This window comes from Lichenostomus cassidix, chromosome 11 (assembly GCF_008360975.1).
Source record: "Lichenostomus cassidix isolate B80296 chromosome 11, HeHo_3.0, whole genome shotgun sequence".
In the NCBI taxonomy this organism is placed as follows: Eukaryota; Metazoa; Chordata; class Aves; order Passeriformes; family Meliphagidae; genus Lichenostomus; species Lichenostomus cassidix.
In genome coordinates this window covers 1,166,439-1,182,371 of record NC_139492.1, presented here as the reverse complement: position 1 = coordinate 1,182,371, position 15,933 = coordinate 1,166,439, and the positions used below count along the sequence as shown (strand labels likewise).

The 15,933-nt window shown below is 52.5% G+C and overlaps 1 protein-coding gene across 2 annotated transcripts in view; it reads right to left on the bottom strand.

The window, feature by feature from the left end:
- ANKRD11 (ankyrin repeat domain 11) overlaps positions 1 to 10,193 on the bottom strand; it is a 128,616-nt gene extending 118,423 nt beyond the window's left edge. The window contains exon 1 of one of the 2 annotated variants that reach the window (XM_085071327.1): positions 10,053 to 10,193. The gene's annotated coding sequence lies outside the window, so the exon portion shown is untranslated. Of the gene's footprint in view, positions 1 to 8,815; positions 9,022 to 10,052 lie in introns of those variants that run through there. The other variant, XM_085071328.1, reaches the window with a different exon arrangement.
- Positions 10,194 to 15,933: the final 5,740 nt, after the last annotated feature.

Sequence of the window (15,933 nt, the reverse complement as noted above, 5' to 3'; positions counted from 1 at the left end):
AATGAGGCTCATCAAGATGCAGCCACTTCGTTATTTTTTTAACTCCCTTGGCTCATACCCCAAAGAAAAGCCCAAAGAAAGGAAAGAGGTTATAAACTGACTCACAGTCTCTGCCACTAAAATGCCACGTTTTCAGAAGGGTTTAAAATACTGCCCTGGAAAACAACCCCCCCTCAGCAGCCTTGCCAAGTTCCTTTCCCATGGAAATGCTCTGCCTGTTCCGCAAGTAACACAGGTGCAGGTTTCTTAGGAAGCCCCAGAAAGAGCACAAGGCACTTTTTGAAGGCGTTTGGGAGAGCTGGGAGCACAGAGCAGGGCATTCAGCGCGCTGGCACATCTGAGCTCGCTCCGTGCACGCTCCCCCTGACCTCTGCATCTGCCTCCTGCCTCCGCCTACGAACAATGCTTGGATCATGAGGATCGTAACTTTTTATGACAGTGGGAAAACTGCAATCTTCTCCACGAGTTCACTCCACCCTGCACATAAAACTGCTCATAGGTTCAACCATAAAGCAAACTCCCTCCTTTGAAGTTCCACTTGGAGCCCTGCGCACGTTGTAAAGCCGAGCTGGAAGAGCACAGCGCATTAAGGTTTTACATAACCACCCTCGTGGAAAGCATCGCTCCCCAATCATCCGGAGCCACTGTTGACAAAAGCAAGTCAGGTCAGAGAGTATCTGGGTAACAAAACTCCTCACTGGTGAGCTCAGGTTACCCACAAACACCGAAGTCACACACCACCCAATATATTCCGGCCATGCTCCACTTTCCCTGAGGATCAGCTTCCTGCAGAGCCCACAGCAGCATTCCCATTATCGCTTCAGTGGATTTAGTACTGACCCACAGTCCCCTCCACCTTACACTCCACAGGGTATGCAGGCAGAAGAGGGCTGGAAGGGACCTCTGGAGATCATCCAGTCCCACCCCCTGACAAGGCAGGGTCACCTGGAGCAGGTGACACAGGAACACATCCAGGTGGGTTTGGAATATCTCCAGAGAGGGAGACTCCACACCCTCCCTGGGCAGCTGTTCCAGGGCTCTGCCACCCTCCATGGGAAGTTCTTCCTTGTGTTGAGGTGGAACTTCTTGTGGTTTAGTTCATGTATCCCCATACAATGCACAGAATACAACTATAAACAGTCTAAAAAACAAAACACAACCCCTGCCAATGGAGCCCCAGCAGCAGTTGCTAGGATCCTCTGCAAACCTCACTAATTGCTGGGATTGGGTTTCCAGGGAAGCTCCTTGCTGCAGTGGTGGAGGGGCTGAATGTTGTTTTCACAAAAGAACTTGTAAAACCCCAGGCTGCATGTCTGCAACAGCCAGGATTTATATTCCAGGCACAAATCAGATTATGCTGCACACACCACGCTCCCGAGGCTCTGAGCAGGTGGATCCCACCAGGATGAGCAGCCTTTCCGGATGCCCAGGCTCCAGGACCAGGTTCCCTGCTCTCCCTGATGGGCTCCACATCCCTTTGAGGAGACCTGACTGTGTCAGACACTCCCCTATTAGAAAAGTAATTTTCTCTCTAAATGTAAGCAAATGCATGCTAACGTGGAGTGAGATTCCAGGGAAAACCAGGCAGCCTGCAGCTTTCCTGTAGGGAAAAGGGCAGGAGATTCAGGGGCACCAAGGTGCTGGGCAGTACTACCACTATTAGTACCCTCATGGAAGAGAGCTCCATAGTAAAAACAGAGGAGGAATCCATAAAAGAGATATTCCAAGAGTGGATCCAAGCAGGGACAGTAAGGGAGATGCAGGAGAGGGAAAGGACTGCTCCCTGTGAGCACATGGCACAGCCCAGCACCCCAAACATCCCTGCCAGCATTCCCCACACCCGAGGAGCCTTCACCTCAACACTCCCACAGCTTCACTCCCTCCCCAAGCACTTCCCCTCCCACCATGCAAAAACAGGGTGCAGCTCTCCAGAAGGAGAGGAAGATGCAGAAAGAACTCAGAGAGAAGGAGAAAGGCTGGAACACACAGGAGGGGACCCTAAAAGGCAGATAGGCTAAAATTAGAGACAAAAATCTTGGATGAGGAGGACCAAAGCAAGAGCAGAACCTCCATCAGATGAGGCTCCTAGGAATGGGGAAGGACAGACAGGAGGGAGAAGAAACATCCTGGTGGGTGAAGCAGAGGAAGCTTGCAGACGGAACACACTGCAGAAGGAAATTAAATTCAGCATTTTAAGACTACAGTCTCCAGCTCCCTAATCAAGGAGCACTATTCAATACACCAGGAAAGGGCCACGAAGTTGACTTTTTGTCCGATCCCTTCCCCCTGGACTAACTCAGAGGAATTTGTCTCACACCACAGAACCAGTCTAACATCCCAGTTCCAGTGCTGATCACAGGGGAAGGGAATTGAATTCACCATAGAGCAGATGAGTAACACAGGGCACCTCAGATCTCCTGGGAGAGCCAGAATCCTTCCAGGTTGCTGGGAAAATGGGGAGCAGAGACTTCAGAACCAGGAGAGCCACTACGCAGGACCCTGGCACATGCCAGGACAGGCCACAGCAAGGAGGAAAACCAGAGCAGCCACCAGCCAGCCTAATTCCCAAATCAGGCATATTCCCCATATGTGGGGACAAGAAACCACACGAATAAAAAAAGTCAACATTCAAGGAGAACAGGTTTTCATCTTCAAACCTGTGCACTCGACCCTTGGGCTGCTGAGAAAGGTGAAGTTTCACACACTAAATCCCCAGACTTGCTCGTTAGAGTCCAGCTTGGATAAATGGATCTGCCTGTGCCGAGCTGCAAGATGAAACCAGGGAGACAGCTCGGGGTGGGCAGCAGCCAAGCACCGTAACCGGAGCGCCCGGTGGCATTTAAACCCCCAGAGCACAGCCAGGAGCAGGATGTTTTTGTATCCCCACACACACACCCCTTCCCTGCATTACCTACATCTCTTCCCAGCATCGCCATGGCTAATCTCATCCATCCAAAGATATATGGAGATATTTATAGACAGGCTTACATCTCCAGCCCATCCAAGGCCTGACGCAACCGCGGAGCACCGGTCGGTGTTGTTACCACAACGCTGACATTTCACAATCTGCCACAGCCATCCTCCTGCAGAACGTGGAAAACACCACCCCGGAGTGTAAAGTCTATCCCAAAGTGCTTTCCATGGGATACAGTCACTGCCAGAGTCAGCAGGATCTCAGCCCTGCCACCTCCTCCCTGCAGCAGCTATCAGGAGACCATTCCCAATGGGGAACTTCTTGCAACTTTATCTTGGCTCCTCCTGGACCTAAGCAGCCTGCAGAAACCCAGCCTCTTACCAGTCATTTGGAGCTCCTGGTACAACTTGTTTACACAGCCCAGGTCACAGGATCGGCTGGAAGGTGTAAGCAGGATATAGTTTTTATGGCTCTGAACTCCTGCCCAGATAAGCCGATAAGGCCCGGCTGGGGGCGGGGAGCACTTTCATGTGTGCGTGATTTGAAAGGAAGAGGCACCAGCAACTGCACCTAAGCACTTGGTACTTAATAATGAAGCTTCCATTCACCTCTAAAGCTATTTAATGCTTTTTTTTTTTGGAGTTCCTAATTACACATCCTTTCATTTCACATCCCGATATTGAGGGCAGCACCATGTTTCCAAGCCCAGCTCTCCAGCCTCTGGCTGCTGAGCCTTCAGGGACACGCCGCCTCTGGATCGTGGTGAATTTTTTAGAGGGTAACATCTCCCTTCTTCGCTCTCTCTGATTCTTCCCCACGCCTGTGACACAGTTTTAGCAGCTTTATGCTGCTCTAAAGGTAAATTATTCGAGACCTTTTCTACCCTGCAAAGCTGTCAGTCTCTCAAAAATAATTACAGAGCCAGTTCCCTCTGGTCTTTGCTTCCCCAAGCCTGGAACCACCCTGCCGTGACACCATGCAAACACCCACATCCCCAGCGAGGACCTGAAGCCCATCACCCAAACAAGGACCACCTTAACATTCCTCTCACAGCAAATCCAACACAGCACAAGAAGAAAGGAGATGCCTTCTCCCTGGAAAAACATCCATCCCCTCACACACAGCTGAGACAAAGCTGCTTTTACACATACTATGAAGTTTTCTACCCTTTCCATTCTCCAAGTCCGGAAATTTCATTACATGGCATTTTAGCCACATGCAAACCCAGATGCAGTACAGACACACTTGCACCTAACAGCAAAATAAATATTTCAGCGTTTCCACAAGATATCCAGCATTGTAACCTTTGGTTTCCGAATCCAAACGCAACATACAATCAATACCCTGCTCCTGCCACTGCAGTAATTCACAGTGGAAGGTTTATTTTAAAAACACTCAACGGATAACTTTGGTTTTCTTCGAGACGGGGAAGAAAGGCTGCCTCCAGATTTGGAGAGGATAAATAATTCAATGCCTGAATGCCAAGGGCAGTGTGCACACATCCATATGGCAGGGACAATGCAGACAGTAATATATGCTGCACATCACCACCCTGACAGTGCCTTCAACCCTGACCTAGAAAAAAACATCACTTTCTTCTGACTCCAGCAGCCAATTCCCTCCCCGGCGCTGCCCCCCGCTCACCGTGGGGAAGAGTCTCCCAATCCCTCAGCCTTCCCAGGCTGCAATTCCAGCCTCTGCTCACAGCAGCTACACAGCAACGAGCAGCACGACTCACTCACAAGGAGAACTCCAGAAAATGGGAATGAACCCGACGGGACGGAGGTTTCAGACATCCCCTTTGGCAGCTCACGCCTTCCCAGGCAGCATGAGAGGGGCAGGAAAAGCCAGGATGGTTTCTTAGACATGAGGTCTGGCGAGACGCCGGCAGGGCCCCAAGGGAGGAGGAGCAGAGGGAGCAGGGAGGCTGCTCTGCCCAGAGCTGGCACCCACCTGAGCCCTGCTCGGGGCTGCTGAGCCATGGGCTGCTGAGCCATGGGGCTCCCGTGCCAGCCTCCAGGGACATGGGACCACAGGGACCGTGTTGGACAGACACACGGCCACGGAGATCCCACTGGACAGACACACAAGCACAATGACCATGACGGATGGACACAGGAGCAAACAGATCATGTAGGATGGACACAAAATCATTTAAATTATGTTGGATGGACACAGGACCTATACAGATCCCACTGGATGGACACTGGACCACACAGAAGACCACCTCTTCTCCCACAGAAGAGGGAACAGGCTACTCACCAGAGAAACCATCCTTCCTCTCCTCCATGGCCCTCATGGACTTCATGCAGCCACACTCATTTCACACTCCCAAAATTAACCACACACATCACCCTGCCCCACTGTCCTAGTTTGATTATTTGATAATTTCACTACATCCTACAACTTGAAGAAAACATTAGAATCAAGATGAAGAACTCCAGAGCCCAAAATACCTGATATAATTAACTGCACCTTCTAACATGATTATTTCCTTTCCTGACCCCAATTATTTCTTCAGTTTATTAAAGAAAACTCAAATACAGAGCAACGTTAACACCCCAAAGAGTCACATAAACAGAAAAAAAGTCTGAGGGCACCATTACAAACAGACTTAATGGAACTCCAAGATTGGAAATGGATCTTGAAAGCTGTCAGATCAAAGCAAGATCTTTCTCGTGTAAGGACTGCATTACCCTCGGAGCCACACAGCTAATACCATCTATAAAAATATTTTGCTCAAATAAGTGAAGAACAGCAGCGTTTCATCTGTCAAAAGGTGCGAGGCTTTTATGGGATTAGCCATTCCACATGCGGCATAGAAATTAGAGCAGATTTTTAAAAGCCCCCAGCTCAGCTGACGGAGACTCCACAGCCCGACGTGCACCCGTTTTCTTCACATGCACTCCACGCCGAGCAGATTTTTCACTGTTATTAGCATTTAAGCTTCTTTCTACTTTTTTTCCCCATACTCTCGTAAAAGATTACAAATTGGCATCACCCATAAGCAGCCCCAGCCGAAGCACCACCACCCAGACTCAGAGAAATTAAGATTTTTAAATACCCAACAGTTGCACGAGAAAATACACCAGAAAACACCAGTTCTCACACAGGAAAGCTTAAAAAGTGGAGTAGAATGTGCTCAAAACCAGCCTCCAGACCACGGGTGCTGACAGCTTCCCACCCCCCTTCCCAGCAGGATTCCAAAGGCAGCGTTTTGCCCAGATTTTAAGGCTGCACAAACCTGCTTAGGACGCTTGTGATTTCAAATAATTGCCTACACAAGCTTTCCCTTAACATTGATGGGAGTATTTTTTATGGCCGTGCATCGGTGGCACACAAATTACGTAACACTTGGCTGAGAACCCTCCGAAAAAGCAGCTCTGTGTCGCTAATCCCTCACGCAGGAAGGAGGAAAATATTTAAAAGCTGCATACAAATCATTCCTGCGAGTGTCGTGCAGACTGGTTTAAATTAGATGGGGTAAAAATATATGTGAGCTGATCACGAAACACTGGAATCTTTGCTATGGAGACACCGGTTCCTCTCCGCAGCCTTTTACAACCGAAATACAGGGAATTCTCCCCAGCAATGGAGGGAGCACATAAGCACCTTTACTAGAGCTCACCAAGGAAATACGAGGAGAATAACAACCCCCATGTAAATATTTTCCAGTATTATTTGCTCTGCTGTACTGGAAAGCAGCAGTACCTGCCACTACTTGCTCTGGGTCTACCACCATTAAATCTTAATACCCAGGAGGAATTTCAATCCGTAAGGCAACTGCTGAGCCTGAAATTCAGGTACAGGGCAGGAAGAGGGGCAGACCTCCTCAGAAAGCCGTCACTCCATAATTTTACAAAATGTAATTAACCAACTGCGGCCCTGTGCCTTTCCTTCCCTCGGAGAAGGATTTCTTCACCGAGTAATTAGCCTGTCCCAGTTAGGACTCGAGTCACCACACAACATATTTTCCCCAAAACAAAGCCACATGCACTATTTTAAAAAAAATATTGCCATTTCCTCACAGCCACTTAAATCTCTTCCTAGCTTTTGACTTAGTCACTGCCTGGATTTGAAACTCACTGAAACCAACCCACCACTGTGAGAACCTCTAAAACCCTGGGTTTATTCCCACAGTGAAGACACTTCATCATTCCAGAGCACTGCCTCCTTTTAATGTATAGAAAAGCTGGAGGTAAGGGAAAAAAAACCTCTTAGTACTTCAAACACATGTCCAAAAGCCACAACATAAAGACAAAGAGGACAGATTAAACACTGTAAAGACACACTCGTCAGGAACCTTCCTTTGAAGTATCTGCAGGAAACACTGTCATCACGCAGCCATGTTACAATTACACAGTTAAAATAATCAGCACCAGTTGTAAGTAGCCCATCTGGTTCCCTGGAAAGGGAACACTGCTGGTACAGTATTGATTAACACGACGAGTCTCACTGACCCCAGAGAAATACATTTGTCTGCTCTGCTGAGCAGCGGAAGAACGCGGCACGACGCTGCGCTACGCTTCGCTTTGTTCACCAGCATTTGGGGGGACTTAGTCCATTAAAACACGAGTGGAAAATAAAATAATCTTATCAGGTTGACTACCACACACGAAGGAAGAAATTAAGCCAAAGGGTTTTTGCTCTGGGGCTTTTTCTTATAAGATTTCCTCCCCATCCAAACCCAACCCTCAAACTGGACAATCTGCAGGTTTAAGTCTGAGAAAATGCTGTTGCAACATCATAAAAACAAAAAGCTGCCCATGGAAAAAAAAAATATCAGCTCACTCTGAGCCATGTTTTTTTATGAAATGGAGACACAGGCAAGAGACAAGAGTTCATTTCCAAAAGCAGAAGCAGAACTGAACAGCAAAACCAAGTGTGGAACACGAAACACAACATCTCCAGCCTCCAGCCAGATGTAGCAGCCAGAGCCCCTCGGTCACTATTTACAACAGGAATAAAACGAGGAATAAAAGCGTTGGGAACGGAGGGCTCGCTGTGTTCCAAGCCCAGCCTGTTGTTTGCTGCACGGGCAACTCGGTTTGCAGCGAGTTTCGCAAACCAGCCCCTCGCAGTGACTCAGACACCCCGCGGGTGACACAAGCCCCGGCTCGCCCGGACGGGTTCACAGCAAAGCCCTTCTCCAGGCACGATGTGCCCCGGCAGGTTTGGTACCTCCTGGAACCAGGCAGACCTGGAGCACTGCTGCACGGAAAGCGCTGAGCTCCACAAACCCCGACAGCCCCAAGGCAGCGCAGACACGGCTTTGGGCCGAGTGTAAGCGAGCCCTGGAATGGCTCACACGGAGCCCCACGCTCGCCCACACACGGACCACCCCTCCGAGACACATCCTGCCCGGCCGAGCGCTTCCCGAGCAAAGAAAACAGGTCACGGAGCTCCGGAACCAAACGCCGTGCCCAGAGTTTCCCCAGCAAGGCGCAGGACTCGCTGCACATCGCATTCCAAACCCCTCCACCACCCCACAGCCAGCGCCGAGCACTCCAGCCTGGAATCTGCCAGAAAATCCAGCCTGTAAAAACGCCAACTTTTTCCCTTTTTAAGCTAATCGAGTTAAATATTGAGCTCCTGGTAGGGGCACACACAAAGAATGCATCGATGCCGTTGGGAAACATGTGAGAATTAATCTCCTTTTCCCTCTCCATGACTCCACGGAGTGGTTTTCCCCCACAGAAAAAGGAAATACTTGGAGTCATTATATAAAAATGTTCCATTTCATGAACAAAACAAAAAAAAAAAAAAAAAGGACAAATACACTGAACTCCAAGTTCCTTAAATTTATATAAAAGTCAGGAAAGCATACAGCCACTACAAAGCAGTACAGATGTTTTCACCATAAAATCTTAGCCTACAGAGAGGGTAAAAAATGGTGTATACCCCATTTCAGAAGCCATCTCAGGAGGGAATTTTGCTTCAAGAGCTGCCTGGAATTCGCTCTCTGCCTATAGAGCCGTGTCCCCAGTGGTGAGAGAGCACTTTGTGTACAAAACCAGGAGGGGGGAGGAACCCTTTCCTGCAACTGGATATCAAAACAGATCCCCAAGGCTGGAGGAGAAGCCAAGCCGTAAACACACGGCCCCTGTGCCTCAATGAAGGGCCCGTTCTGAGCCGCACAGCCCGGACAGCTGCTCCCTCTGGGAAAGGGCAGAGGGCACCGAGGGCTCGGCTCATCCCGGCTCCCTCCGAGCACATTTGCCTTTCTAAACATGAATCCATCCCCGGCCTGGGGGAGGCTCGTCCTGGGCTGCAGCTGTTTGGGCTTGGGAGGCTTTTTTTTTTTTCCTCTCTTCCTTTCTGCTAAGGGGCAAAGGTGTCGAGCAGCCCCTCCCCGGCACACAAAGGCTCCTCGGAGCAGAGAAGCACGGAGCGATTTAAAGATTAAACTGGGAAATAAATAGAAGGGCTCGGTGCGGCCCCGGCCCTGCGCACACACACGCAGGGCTAACGCCTACCCGGGGATGATGAAATGGGAAACGGAAATTACCATTTCAGACAACTTTTGGTATTGTTCCTCCCAGCGCAGCGCTCACCCCAAAACGCATTTCCCCCCCACCTCCCCGCACCCCTGCGAGAAAACACCCCCAGCCCAAAAATCGGGGTCTGCAGGGCGGGGGGAGCCGGGCTGCGGGCTCGGCACGGAGCTCCGAGTTCCTCCCACGGCTCCCCGCGAGCCTGCGCACCCCGAAACACCGAGCAGCCCCCGGGCTCTCTCCGCAGCCCCTCCAACCCGCTCCCCGAGCCCCCCTCCCTCTCTCTGCAGCCCCTTCCCACCCCCTGCCCCCCCGGCTGTACCCCGCAGCCCCAAACAGCCCCTCGCCTGCTTCGCCGCCCCCCCAAAAACCCAACATCCTCTTCCCACCCGCGCTGCGGCGCTTTCTCCCCCCGAGCCGGCCCCGCGCCGCCCCTCCCGCCGCCACCCGTGCCCCCCCGACCCCCAGCCCCGGCCCGCTGCCCCCCCGACCTCCTTCTCCCCGGCCCCCCCGCTCCGGCTGCCTCTCCCGGCGCCTCCCTCAGACGGCGCAGCCCCTCTGCGGGACCCCCTCTGCCCTCGGCCCCTCGTCGCCAGCGCCCCGGTGCCCCCGCGCCATCCGCCCGCCGCCCCCCCCGCGCTTACCGGTGCTCGGCGCTCAGCGGGCCGAGGGCAGCCCCGCGGCGGAGCGAGGCCTGCGGCTCGGCCGGCCCCGCCGCATAGAGGGGCTCCGGGGGGGTGGCGGGGCGGTGCGGGGGCTCCGGGGGTCCCGGGGTTCGGCCCTAGCGCGGGGGGCGCGCGCCGTGGCGGCTCCGGGCCGCGCGCTCCATCCCCCGCGCGCCGCTGAGACAGCGCCGCTCATTGGCCCGATGAGACGCGGCCGCTCATTGGCGGAAACGGCGATCCGGGGAGGGGGGAGGAGCCGCAGCGCCCCCCCCAACCCCGGCGGCGCGCGGGGGGTGACGGGAGCGCGGCGGCGCGCGACGTGTCCCCGCGGCGCCACCGCCCATTGGCCGCGCGCGCCGGGCAGCGCTTCCGGGGCGGGGCTAGCGGGGGCGGGAGGGGCCAAGGGACCCCCGGGAGCGGAACCGGGAGCGGGATCGGGAGCGGGAACGGGACAGGCACCGGCACCGAGAGCGGTCCCGGGACCAGCCACGCAGGGCCTGCGGGCTGCGCCGAGCCCCGCGACTGGAACTGGATCGGGACCGGGATAGGCCCCGCTGCGGGCTGAGCTGAGCCCCGGGGCTGTGCGGTCACAGGAACGGACACTCCCCGGTTGGCAGCGGTCAGGGGGCGGTGGTCGGTGCTGCCGGTGTTGGCACCGGGGCACCGGAGATCAGTGCTGGGCTGATGTGGCGGCCGGGGAAGCTGTGCTCCCGGTGGTTTCCCTGCTGCTCCTGCACCACACGGGCACAGCGCTCGGGTCCTGGTCTGGGGCTCCGTTCCTTAATGACATTCTCAGTAAAGCTCCCATGCTGGCCGTGGCTCTCCGGAGTGGCGGTGATGGAAGTTCCTCCCCAGCAGCACAGCGAGAGGTGTCCAAGGCCAGGTTGGATGGTGCTTGGAGCAACCTGGCATAGTGGAATTTGCCCCTGCCCATGGCAGGGGTTGAAATGGAGGAACTTTGAGATCACTTCCACCCCAAACCATTCCACTGTTTTGTTGTGTGTCTGTATTTTGTACCAAACACCTACTGCACAGCCCCTCGTGTCACCAAGGCAGCCGAATTCCAGGCAGGAATCCCATCCCCGGAGCAGATCGCAGTGCCGTGGGGTCCTGGTGTGGGTGGCACAGCCGCGTCACCTCGTGTTGTTTTGGTTGCCACGGATGGGGAAGCCTGGAGGCAGCAGCTCTGCCCATGACCTCACCCGGAATTATTATCCTGGTTTTTAACCCCCTCTGCCAGGAGCGGGGCTGTAACCAGGATCTCTCCTTTGGCACGTGCAGGGCCACTCCGGGTCACACGCCTGGCAGCCCGAGGGACAGTTCTCATGTGCTGGGGTGCCACAGCCCCCCAGGAAGAGAAACTCCTGTGCTGGGCTCAGCAGGAAGGAGTGGCTCAGGAGCACGTGTCCAGCTCTGCTGTTAAATAACAGCAGGAGAGAGGTTTATTCTGAGCCTGTTAAGCTGGTCCTGTGTTCCACTTAGGCTTAGTCTTTTTATCTCCACCCATCTTCTTCCTCTGTAAGACCTACAAAACCAGTGAAAAGAAAGGGGTTTTTTTGGCTTCCTTTCCATTAAGCTTCCTGTCACGGCTCCTTGCAAACGCTGCAGGTGAGTGTTGGCCTCTGAGCAGAGGAGAGGGGAAATACGTGTTTTCATTTCCTAAATATAGTTGTCTGTAACTGCTTCCTTGACAACCTTGAATGTCATCCAGGTCAGAGATCCAGCACTAGGGAGGAAGTTAAATCCTTTCTGTGTCACCCTGACCTTTTTCTATTTGAACACAACAGCCTGGTTCAGGGAGGGACTTTCAAGTACTTGGAGAAAGGAAGCTGACAGGAATGGGAGGATTATTTCCTTGGGGGCTGTTCTGCTGGTTTTCTGGGTGAGACTTTTGTGATGGGGATGTTTAACTTGCCTAGGTTTGTTACCCTGCGCTGGGTTTTGCTCCTTAATTGCAATACTTAAGAGAAAAAAAATTACAGTCAATTGTTGAGCACCTTTATCCTTCTATAAACGTTGTAAGCTCTTAAATCCTAAAATAAAACAAATACCCTGGTGCTGAGGAGGAAAGAGAACATTGTGTGAGGGCAGGGAAATTAGGCCGCTTGGGGAATGTGCTTTCAGGCCTATTTCTGTCTGTCCCAGCGAGCTAAAAGGACACCCACTTTGTCCCAGCTCAGGACAGAGCTCCTGACCCTCCACTCCTTGCTCTGGCACTGCTCCCTGGCTCACTCTGGAGATGGCACCTCTGTCAGCCCCTCACTGCTCTGGCAACCTGTGGGTGACCAAACTCACCTCACTCCTTCAGCAACTGTCTTGTGAGAGAAAGAACCATTATGCCAACCCTAAACTCAAAATTCCTAGGCTGTGCTACTGTGGGTGCAGTTTCCTGCTGATTCAGCTCCTCTCAGGATGGAGGGATGGGAATCTATTCTTAATAGACGAGACAAGGTGTGATTTATGGCTGGTACAGGGCAAATCCTGAGTGACCAGTCAGGTGCCAACATCACAGAGGCCAAGAGAATAAAACTTTAGAAGAACTTTGATTAGAAAAGCCTTTACTTTAAGCTTGGCTCATGTTTTAATTAATGTCATCTATTAACATTTTGAAGAGAGATGGGTTTGGCACACCAAGCAGCCATTTGGGAAGGCAGTGAGGAGTACAGCTGCTGTACTGCAGCAGGAACTTCCCTGGCTCTGCACAGTCTCAGTTTTACTAAATAAAGCTCCTTTCAAGCCTTGTATTACTTCTATTTCTTTGCTGTTGTTGTTGTTAAGGACACTCCAGCTTAAGCTGGTTTTTTATGTGACACCATAAAGAAGTAAAAGTCTGGGCTTTTACCTGCTTTACAGTGTGGTGGCTGCTCAGAGCTCTACGAGATGTAATTAAGGCTGAATTCATGGAACAGCTCTCTCATATCCAAATCTGCATTGTTTTGAAGGTTTAACTCCTTGGTGTAGCTCATTTGTCCCCAAATCCGTGTGTGTTGAAGGTTTAACTCCTGGTACAGCCCGCTGTGCACCTACCTGAGTCCCAGTGAAGCACCAGGACTGGGATCAGGACAGGCAGAGCCCATGACCCAGGGGCTGATGTAGCTCCTGTGCCTCCTCAGCAGCATCATTTTTGGATCCCTCAAGGCTGGGAGCTGCTGTTGTGGTGGATAAAGTCTATTTGCAAGGCTCTCTGCAGGACTTACACCTGTGTGAAAAGCTTTGTGCATGGTGCATCCGCAGAGGATGGATTCCGAGGGAAGTGCTCTCCTGCTGCTGGGTAAACGCCTTGTATTGATGTTCCAGGTGTGAACTCGTGACAGCCCTGCTCTAATTACTGTTTTTATCATTCCTAATGACAGGCTTTAGGTTTCCAGGCTGCTTATGGATTTCAGGGGTGTGGAGTGACAGTTGCTCACTCGGAGCTTAGTGACCTCCTCCTCCGGTCTGCGGGGTTTGGAGATGACTTCAGCCACCTCCCGCACGCAGATGGATTCCCGGGCCTCTCCCGAGCTCCGCACGCTCCAGCAGCTCTCCGGGGAGTGCACTCCCGCAAAGCAATCTGCTCTGAGTCACAAACAAGCCATTTCCCTCCCCCTGCCCTGCCCCTTACCCCTGCCACTCTCTGAGCATTGCTCCCTCTTCCCCGCATTGGCTTTTCCGGAGGTTTCTAAGCTCCGGCTGGCAGACGGCACGGTGGCTGCTGCGGGGTGGCCGAGTCCCCGTGATCCCCTGCCTCCAGCCATCTGTCACCTGCCTGTCTTACACTCCCAGGGCTTTAGAGGTGACCCAAAGATAGATTTGTACCCCAGTGCTGTGTCCCAGGCTCGCCCTGGGGCTCAGAAGGCTCTGTGCCCCAGGGAGGAGAAGTGTTAGTGCCATGCTGTCCTCTGCAATGGCAACAGGAAGCACTGGAACTCACCATGATCCGAAGCTGTTCCTGGAGGAATGAATAGGTGTGATGGGTTTGGACTGGCTTGTGAAAAAGGGCTGAACAGCTTTTTCCTGGTGAGGAGTTTTACTGTACTCGAGGGAAAACCATGTGGTCTTTTAAGCACATCCTTTGTTGCTGATCCTAAGGTTTTCCTGGGTTCTTGGCCTTGCTGTGCGAGCATCTATTCCTTGACCTTCATTTGTCATCTGCAAAGAAGTAATCTAAAAAAATCCCATCTGGTGCATGATGGAGATGCACAGTGCTGGGGGATGCTGGGACACTCCAGGGTCTCCGAGCCGGCTGGTTTGTTCTGCTGGAGCAAAGTCCTGGCTTAGCTGCTGGGGGGTTTTTCATCCTGTAAAATGTCGGAATTTACCTCCCAGCAGCTTCAGCTCTGCATGTGATCCTTTGATTCATCGGTGAGAAGTCTGTGGATGGCACAGTGGCCACCTGATTCCACGTATCCCCTTACCCCATTGGCAAAGTGCTGTGTGGAAATGAGTCAGGGATAAGCTGGGGGGGCTGAGGAACTTCCCAAGCCTCAGAGGGCAAGAGTGCCTTAAAGGGAGCATGGAAACAGGAGAGGTGACTTCTCAGATAGAGCAGAGCTGTGTTTCCCATGGAAACTGACTTCTCTTGGCCTGAAAAGAACAAGATGTGGCTGCTAATGCTGCTTCCTGCTCCTAACCTGCTCAGGAGATAAACGAGGGATTTCAGCTCCAATCCAGCACCTTTCCCCGGTAGTAAATAGACATGGCATTACTGAGTGATGTCATGGCTGGAGCACATCCCAGCGAGGCCAAGCCTGGATCAGGTTATATCTGTCCTCTCAGAATATTGGCTTACTCCCAAAGGAGCATATTGCCAGTCCAAGGGCAGTGACTGAAGCCACCTTTCCCAAGGTCACCTCTGGCACGCACAGAGGGGACAGCCCAAGCTGCCCATGCTGGGCAGAATTTCCTCACTCTCTTGTCTGGCATCACTTTGTATTGATTTACCAGTGAGGCAAAGACCCCCAGCCCTCCTGCATGGAGTCATGGAATGGTTTGGATGGGAAGGAACCTTAAAGCTCATCCCATCCCACCCCCTGCCATGGGCAGAGACATTTTCCTCTATCCCAGGTTGCTCCAAGCCCTGTCCAGCCTGACTTTGGAGACTTCCAGGGATCCAGGAGCAGCCACAGCTTCTCTGTCCAGCCTTCCTGGTGCTCTGTCATCTGGTTGCCTTTGAAGCACAGTGTGAAAAGAGGGACAGAAATTGTATCAACTCCAGCTATGAGTCTGTAAATAACCAGTACTCCCATTCAGCACAGCTTTGTCATTTCCAGGCCTGGATCTTCTGTCAGGGAGTATTGCAGCAGAAGCCCAGCTGCCCCACAGACCTGAAACACTGCTTGTGTCATCTTCAATCCATGGAAGTGTTCAAAAATGTGCACCAATTTAATTGTGTATCTGTAAATTGAGCTAATGCAATCAGTAACACAAAGGGATTTCCAGGAGAGAGGGAACATTAACGTGCCAGGGATGGGGCAGACACAGCTTCTCTGGAAAACCTGAGCCACGGCCTCACCACCCTCAAAATAAATATAAATGTCTATGTATTTGTTCACTCCCTTTCCCTCGGAACACAGCTCAGTCCCTCACTCCAGCTGCTGACACAAAGGCTGTTTTCTAGCAGAGCTCACTCCTACCTTGGGCTGTCAAGGGGAACCTTCCTCAGCAACAGCTGCGCAGGGAGGGAGCTGGTCTCCTTCCTCTCTGCCGAATATAACCCTGCAGAGGTTGTTCCGTCTTTCCCCAGGCATTACAGTTAAGTGAGATTTGGAGGGATAAAATCCCAGACCCGAGCTGACTGTGTGCTCACACCACCAGAATCCAGTACCAGGCCTCCCCAGCGGTGGCCTCAGCCTCTCTCCTATCCTTGCACGGACCCTCT